Raw genomic sequence first — 8,800 nt, forward strand, 5'->3', positions numbered from 1 at the left:
GAGCTAAAAAGTAAAAATCTGACAATACCAAATGTCAGTGAATATGTGGTGCAACTAGCACTGTCACACACTTACACAGCAAATACTTATACTGTATACATTCACATGTATAAACTTTTATTTATCCATGCATACATTTTCTTACAATGTTCAACACACACTTATCATAAGACCAGGAATTCTGCTCCTAGACTTGTACCCAAGAGAAATGAAATCATGTGTCCACAGAAAGACTTGTACAAGAATGTTTATTGTATTATAAGTAGCTTTATTTAAAAAATCCCCAAATTGGAAGCAACCCAAATGTACATCAACAGCTGAGTGGATAAACTAATTGTGGTGTATATACATATGTGTATATACATACGAATAATAACATACATATGGATGATAGTAACTCCAATTCTCATAGATACTATACAAAGCAACAGAAGTCAACCCAAAAGACCATATAAAGTGTGATTCCTTGTGCGTGAAGTTTGAGACCAGGCCAAACTAATCTCTGACGATAGCAATTGAAACAGTGATTGCCATTGAGGGGTGGGGGTTGTCTAGAAGGGGCCATGAGGGAAATCTCTGTGGAGGTGGAAATATTCATTTTCTTGATTGGGACTTGGTTACACAGACACCTGTCAGAACCCCATCTAACTGTGCATTTAAGATCTGGGCATTTCACTATGTGTAAATTTTACCTCAATAAGAAATGAATTCCATAGATGAGCCTAAATGGAATAATACAAAAAGAAGTTTATTTATAGCACAAAAGATGTGAATGATAAAAATGGAAAAAAGAAAGAAAAAAAGAAGGAGAAAGAAGACAGCCCTTCTCCCAGGCAGCAGGGCCCATGCTGGAGGGCATGGCTTGGAGAATGGGAAGCGAGCTGGATTTGAGCTACATGCATCCCTTCATCTAGGCACTCTGGGAGCTGGAGCCCCATGGGGCTTCTTTGAGGCATCGTGCCTAGTACCCTCCTTGAGAGGAAGTTCAGGTATGTGCAAACCAAAACAGGAAAAGCCTCGTTCCTAAGCTGGCTACATAGCAGAATGGGAGTGTGGAGACCTGGCTCCTTTTTCTGGCTGTGCTGTAAAATCCTTGGGTGGCCCTAAGTGGTGACGGTCCATCTCTACATGGGTGGCCTTTGTGTATGGGAGAGGGGGAGGTGGAGGGAGAAATGGGTGCCAGGGTTTCTAGGTCATTGCTCTAGGCATGTCCTTCAGGGGAGTGGGGCATTGATGCCCATGGATCATCATTCTGACCAGCATCCCAGATGACCAAATGTAGGTCCTACAAGAACTAGATTTGCAGAACCCCAATTCCAGCATTCTGTGACTTCACCCTCTGCTAAGTGTCAAAGCGCATCTTTGCAAGAGGTCTGCCTGTAGCTGAGAGCACAGCCCTGGCTGTGGGCCTAATGGGTGTTTAGAGAAATCCCAGGAGAGCAATCGCCTGTCCAGGGCAATGGCAGCAAAGGCATAATTACATAATTAGCATCGGGAAGGTAGCTGCAACAACTAAATGGTTCCATGGCTAATTGCTTTAGGGACTTATGTTTCCTGGATGTCAGCTGGCCGTGGCCCTGGATTTGGGGTCTGAGAGCTGAGCCATGAACTGGGTTCTTGAACTGTGAAGCCTCCTCATCCCAATCCATCAATGGGGGAGGCATGGAACTTGGAAACCAGGGAAGCCAGGCCCCCCACAGCACAGCAAAGCTCCAATCCCCAGGAGACACTGGCTGGTGTGTGCAGCCGCAGCTGAATTATGGGTTGTCTGGGCACATAAGCAGACACTTCCAGGAAATGAGGAGTCTGACAAGAAAAAAGATCTCTATTCCCCTTCATTAAATGTTTGCTGTTCCACAAACCACTTTGGTTCTGCTCTGATCATCTAGTCTCCTGGGGTCATATGGAGGCTTAAAAAAATATTCCATTTTAAAACATGGAGTTAAGAAAAATAGCTGAACCCCAAACTTAAAAGCTAAATGAATTGTGGTTTTGGAGAATGGAGCAGTCTGTCTGCTTTGGGGCAAAGGGTTATAGGTTAGAGGGAAAGGCTGGGTGCCTGCTTTGGGTAGAACTGGTTTCTGCTGGGGTCTGGTGTGGAATTTAACTCAGGAAGAGCTGAGTTCAAGTCTTTGCAAACATAAAGCACAGCCAGGAGGGGGGAAGAGCTTGGGCAGGAGGACTCGAGGAAGGCATTCCTGGTGGACCTTGAGGTGGATGCCAACAGCCGATAACTAGTCAGTGCCGAGCATTCCCCTGGCCACTGTTTTTCCAAGGGGTGGGCATGTGTCCTCAGTTGGCCTAAACAGACAGAAGGAAAAGAAAGATTCAAAAAGCTGGGAGAGAATGCCTCTTTGTTGCTCAGATGTGGCCCTCTCTCTCTAGCCAAGCCAACTTGAAAGGGGAAATCACTGCCCTCCCCCCTACGTGGGATCAGACACCCAGGGGAGTGAATCTCCCTGGCAACACAGAATATGACGCCCAGGGAGGAATCTAGACCCGGCATCGTGGGATGGAGAACATCTTCTTGACCAAAAGGAGGATGTGAAAGGAAATGAAATAAGCTTCAGTGGCAGAGAGATTCCAAAAGGAGCCGAGAGGTCACTCTGGTGGGCACTCTTACGCACAATTTAGACAACCCTTTTTAGGTTCTAATGAATTGGGGTAGCTGGTGGTGGATACCTGAAACTATCAAACTACAACCCAGAACCCATGAATCTCGAAGACAATTGTATAAAAATGTAGTTTATGAGGGGTGACAATGGGATTGGGAAAGCCATAAGGACCACACTCCACTTTGTCTAGTTTATGGATGGATGAGTAGAAAAATAGGGGAAGGAAACAAACAAACAAACAAACAGACAAAGGAACCCAGTGTTCTTTTTTACTTTAATTGCTCTTTTTCAGTTTAATTATTATTCTTGTTGTTTTTGTGTGTGTGGTAATGAAGGTGTCAGGGATTGATGTAGGTGATGAATGCACAACTATGTAATGGTACTGTGAACAATCGAATGTACGATTTGTTTTGTATGACTGTGTGGTATGTGAACATATCTCAATAAAATGAAGATTAAAAAAAAAAAAAAAAAAGCTGGGAGACAGTTCTCTTTCTTCTCCCAGTGAATGTGACCAAGGAAGCACATTGCCCCAAATGTCAGTGACCACCATCCTGCAGCCAGGACATGCATCAGCCTTAGGGTGACCCCAGGGCCAAGAACAGAACAGCAAAAGATAGAAAGAACCTATTGGCAGCATCAAACCACTGATCAAACTGCACCTGAAACCCACCCTGCCTCTTGACTGCCAATCATGTGTGGTGTAACTGTCCTTATTGGTTAAACCTTTTTGAATCAGATGTCTTTTATTTGCTGCCAAACACCTTCTGACTGGTACTGGAAGGGATGCACCCACAGATGTGAACAGGAGCCAAGCAGAAAATCCTAATGGGTGATGCAGGCCTGGGCATAGGAGCCCATAATGCTTGTTTCAAAATGTCACAAAATGACAGTTTTAATGGCATTCTTTCAACAGACACTCTTGATGTGCACACTAAGCATTAGGAATATTCTTCAATTCCATGCAAAAAAAGTTCTCTCCCATTTTATATGGAACTCAAGGCCCTCTCAGTCAGTCCTTTTCCCACTTTTGAAAGGAGCCTGGGTCAGGGAAATATTTCACTCTTCTTTAAGAAAAAGTCAGTAGCAGTGTCATGATAAATGTCTGCTGCCCCATGGGCGCCACAGGAAGGAGGACAATAGAGAATGGTGAGGACTGGGGTAAAAGGGAGACCATATACCCTATCTAAAGGGGGCAGCTGCCCTCAGCTTCAGCGATGGTGACATGTGGACCCAGGATGACCAGGGATGTGGGCCCAGGATCCCCTTATCTCCCAATTCTCCAAAAGAAGTCAGAGATCCTTACCTCACACCATATGCAAAATTGGCCCCCCAGCAGTTGGAGCGGCTGTGATGCCTCCTGCTCTCCCCCAGCCCACACCACGGAAAGCTGTTCCTATCGAACCTGCCCCACTCCCTCTCACTTCTGGCAAGAATAGCTTTGGACTCTTGTCCTCCAAAGGAAACACGTCAGATCCAGGGGACACCACTGAGCATGTTCCATCCAGAATCCCACCACGATTGACAAAGGGACACAATCAAATGCCAGCCCCAGGCAGGCCCTCAGATTCAGGGGAGCAGTTTCCAGACACCCCAGTGCAGCCCAATCTCAAAACCAAATTCACATCATCCCTGGCACCAGCCAAGCCAGCATTAGCCCTCACCATCCAGCCCCAAGCCTGGCCCCACCAAGCCAGCCGCTGTCCAGAAGTCGAGCTGAGCCACCACCCCCCGGCAGAGGGGGGCCAAGGTGGTGAAGCTGATGGGTGGGGGCACAACGTGACACTCTCTCTGCCCATGAACACCAGCAACACCGGGGCCCCCACTCAGCCCCTCACGGTTCCACTGGCCAAGACTAACAGGAAAGCAAGGAGGATGAGCCTTCCTGTCCCGGCTCCTCCATCCCTGTGGCCATGGCGGAGCAGAGAGGACCACACTTATTGAAACCACCACAGACATCAGCACCCAGGCAGGGGAAATAACCTCCTCACTGTTCAGAGTCTCGGGGGTCAGCCAGGGGCCAGCAGGTCCAGGTGGGGCCCCCTGAAGGCTGAGCAGCAGCAGGTGCTGCAGATCCCCCAGCAGGCACCCAGCACCCTCCCCACCATCCCCCAGAAGCCCTCCCAGAACTTTCAGATCTAGACGACTGAGCCGACACCTGCTCAGGTCTCAGTTCTTGTCTGGGACGGCCCACCCCTCACCCCCAGCAACAGCTGCAACCAACTCTCCCACTACCTGTAGCCGCCGTGCATCCAGGGCTTTCCGTCTGAGCCAACCCGCAAAAAGCCCCGAGCTGCAATTCTCCGAAAAGAGCGCTCCTGCCCCAGACAGCACCTGTCCTAGACAGCATCAAGGGCCGCCGGGTCCGGGGCGTGCGGGTCACGGCCACCGACACGGGCCGGCGGCAGCAGCTGACGGGACAGGACGTTTCTGGAAACAACCTGACCATCAGTGGGCGGGGCCGCACCCAGATCCGGCTGCAGGTGGAGCAGGCCCCGGCACCCTGGCAGGGGAGAAGCGGCGCCGCATGGCCGGCACGTGCCAACCGCGAGGACCCGGAGCAGAGGTCGGGAGGCCGCGCAGGGGAAGCCCGTGGCCACGTCCCGGCTGTGGCCAGACTCCTGGAGAGGTGTCCTTGCTGCGGAGCCACGGGCACCTGCACACTGGCCCATGGCCCTTCGCCCGCGGCCGGATCTGCGGTGGAAAGAGGTGAACCCGGTGCCCGCTCGCACCCACGCAGGGTGCCCGGGCTCTGAGCGCACCCCGCGTCCGCAGCGCCTCAGGAGGGGCGCCCACCTCGCCAAACCTTACTCTGAGAACCTGGAAGGCCAACAGGTGCGAGACCCAAGACCGTGATCCCCGGCCGTGTCCTGCCCGGGCCCCTGGGGGAAAGGAGGCTCAGGCCCTCAGCCCCGCTCCTGTTCCTCTGTCCCACAAGAAGGGGCGCTGGCGCCCCAGACTCCCCTCCTGAAGCCCCTGGCTCCGCCCCAGCCCTTTCCCTCTCACCACAAGCTCCCGGCCTGCCCGGGGTGGGCACCCGCCTGCCCAATGAGACGTTCTAAACCAGGATGAGCGGGAACCCCCATTTCCAAAGGAAAAACATGAATTTCACCCCTTCCAGAAGCAAAGTGAGCCCCGCCCGGGCCATCCCCTCTCCCAACGCTGCAGAGACCCAGGGCCCAGCCGGCTGGTCGCGGGTGTCATGTCCCACCCCTATGCCCCCCGCACCCCACTCTGGTCCTCACTGGCACCCACCTCTGGAGGGGCTCAGGAGGGGTTCCGGGCCTCTCCTCTAGCACATTCACCTTTCTATTTGAAAAGTGAAGATACCCACAGACTCCTCCTGGGTCCCCTTTCTCTGTGGCGGACATCGCCTTCCACCCTGTCCTTCAGCTGAACACTGCCTGCTGTGTGTGCTCTCAAGTTTATTTAGTTGTGCCCTTCTTCCTTTCAGTTCACGGTTCTGGGGGGCCATGGTGAGCAGAGGGTGGGAATGAGGAGCTAATGCTTAAACCGTACAGTTTCTATTTGGGATGATGGAAAAGTTTTAGTAATGGATGGTGGAAATCGTAGCCAACATTATGAATATGATTAACAGCACTGAATTATATATTTTAATGTAGTTAAAAGGGGAAATTTAGGTTGTATATATTTTACTAGAATAAAAATAGTTTGTAGTATATTTATAATAAAATTGTTTCATCAATTGTAACAAAGGCACCACACTAATGCAAAGTGTTAATAATAGGGAAAACTGCATGTGTGAGGAGGTATATGGGAACTCCAGATTTTCTGCATTATTTTTCTGTAAACCTACAACTTCTATAATAAAACAAGTTAATTAAAATTAATTTTTTAGGAAAAAAAAGCAGACAATTTAAATTTGTATGGGAACTCTCCAGATTTTTCAATGTTATCGGTTTTTTTTTAAAAAGGCAGATCAGCCCTGTGTAGGCCAAACCAAATGCATCTGTGGCTGTCTGCCTCTGGCCAAGATCGGTCTGTCAGCCCCTAGGCTGAGGAGGGTGGGCCCTGCCTACACAAATATCCAGCTGGCTGTGTACAAAGCTGTTATCATCACAGTGTGATTTACGGCACTGAAAATGTGGAAATAACCTGAATTTCTGACATCACGGGCCAGTTAAGTAAACTACGGCAAATCCACTTAGTGGAAGATTATGCAACTGTTTAAAATAATATTTACAAAGACAAACTTGAAAAAAATGCTTATGAAATAATGTTAAGTGGGGAAAGAAGAGTCTACAGAGTTATATATGTAGCATGATTGCAACTCTGGCAAATAATACAAAATAGAGCAATTCATTAGAGAATAGCTCTAAAAGCAAACGAACCAAATGTGAACAGGGATTTTCTCTGGTTTCGGAGAGTATTGTCCATTCCTTTTTTTCTGTATACTTTTATGCATTTTACCATTTGTCTATAATTCTGTAATCATGAAAAAATACCCTTTGTTTTTGGATGTCTGCATCACTAGGGCAGCAGCTTTGCTGAGCCCTGTTTTCTTGCACGGTTACCTCAGCAGGCTAAGTTCTCAGCAGCCAAGTTCCGGGGGGTTCAGGCTGGCAAACATTCCCAGAGCATCTATTTTGTACCATGCCCTGGTCCAGGCCAGTCCCTGTCCTGCGGAGCCCTCAACCAGTTGATGGAAACCAGGTGACTTCAAAACAACGTGGGGAGAGGACAGCAGAGAGGACACAGGGGCTCTGCAGGGGAAGGAAGGGCTCCTGGAGGAGGGGATGCCCAGGCTGGGTCCTAAGGGCTTTAAGAGCTCTCTGGGTGAGTAAAGATGGGAATGGAGTTCTAGGTGGAGGATCTGGTTGGGGTGAAGACACCGAGGCAGAAAATGACATAGCGTATGCCGAGAAGCCAGGCATTTGGGGGATGGTTGATGGCTTCGCACCTCTCAGATCTGTCTTGGCTGCTATTGGATGAGGGTCCGGCTGTATGAGTTCCTCTCACCAGGGTGAGGGGTCAGCTGTCCCCTCGAGGCCCAAGTCACCTTCAGGGCACCCCGGTTCAAGGATGGAGGCTCTGGGGTTGATCAGGTCAACTTGCATCCAAGCCACGGTGGCACAAAGCAAGAAGCATTTGTTCTCAGCACACCTGAGTGTCCTCTGAAATGGACACTGCAGGTACTGCTTGATGGGGAGGGGCCTGTTTTGGGGGAGACCATCAGTGTAGTTGCCACAGCCTCTATCACAGATGGGAAGGAGAGGGGAAGGAAATAAACATGTTTGAGCACATACCGTGGGGCCCAGGATAGGCTAATTGCTTTCAGATACATGATCCCTATCAATCCTAACCCTCAGCTGGGCGGGTATGATTGTCTTCGCTTCAAAGATGGAAAACCAAGGCTCAGAGAGATCAGTAGCTTGCCTGGAGTCACACAGCTAGTAAGTGGTGGCACCAGGACTAGAACCGGGTGCATGTCTCCCGGGTCTGGCCTTTTCCCACCACAGCCCCGGGCCTCTGTGGTCGTTGTGGTGCCTGGCACTGAGCTTTCTCTGCCTGGTAAGTGCTCCATAAATGAGTGGGCTTCCGGACTGGAGGAACCTCAGCTTTCTTTCCAGGCATTTCTGCCCCAGATGGGCCGTGAGCCCCGCCTCCCTAATCCACCTGGGCTTTCAAACATTTCCACCTTTAATTGCTCCTCGCAGGCCCCGCCTGGCACCTGCCTTCGGTGTCAACACAACTGCAGATGCTCCCTGTGGGCCTCTGTGGGTGACAGCCCCCACAGCTCCTAGACACCATCCTGTGGGTGTGGCCCCAACTGGCCCCAACTCCAGAACTATCGTCTCTAGCGACCCTCTCTCTGCTGTCTTAGGGTGTCGAGGCAATCTTCTCCTTCGCTTACAAAGTGACAGGCAGCCCTTCCAAGAAAGGACATCGAAGCCCTGTGAGATGGGAAACAGGCGCCCAAGGGGAGGCAACGGGGACAGCGGGCAGCTCTGGTCACGTGGCAGCGGGCCATTAAATGGCCCTGAGACCCTGGGCCAAGCACGGTCCTCTCTGGGCCTTAGGAACTCGGGGGTGAATTGGAGCAGGAGGTTTCAGACTCGAGGGGGCATAAGTCACCAGAGCACCTGTTCAATACAGAGTCTGGCCCTTCCCAGAATGTACAGTTAAACAGTCTGCCCAGGTGAGTCCCATAAAGGATGGCTCCA

The 8,800-nt window shown here is 50.4% G+C and overlaps 1 pseudogene; it reads left to right on the top strand.

The window, feature by feature from the left end:
• Positions 1 to 3,863: 3,863 nt before the first annotated feature.
• Positions 3,864 to 5,328, top strand: LOC119532549 (annotated as a pseudogene).
• The last annotated feature ends 3,472 nt before the right edge of the window (positions 5,329 to 8,800 follow it).

The sequence above is a fragment of the Choloepus didactylus genome, chromosome 4 (genome assembly GCF_015220235.1).
Source record: "Choloepus didactylus isolate mChoDid1 chromosome 4, mChoDid1.pri, whole genome shotgun sequence".
NCBI lineage: Eukaryota > Metazoa > Chordata > Mammalia > Pilosa > Megalonychidae > Choloepus > Choloepus didactylus.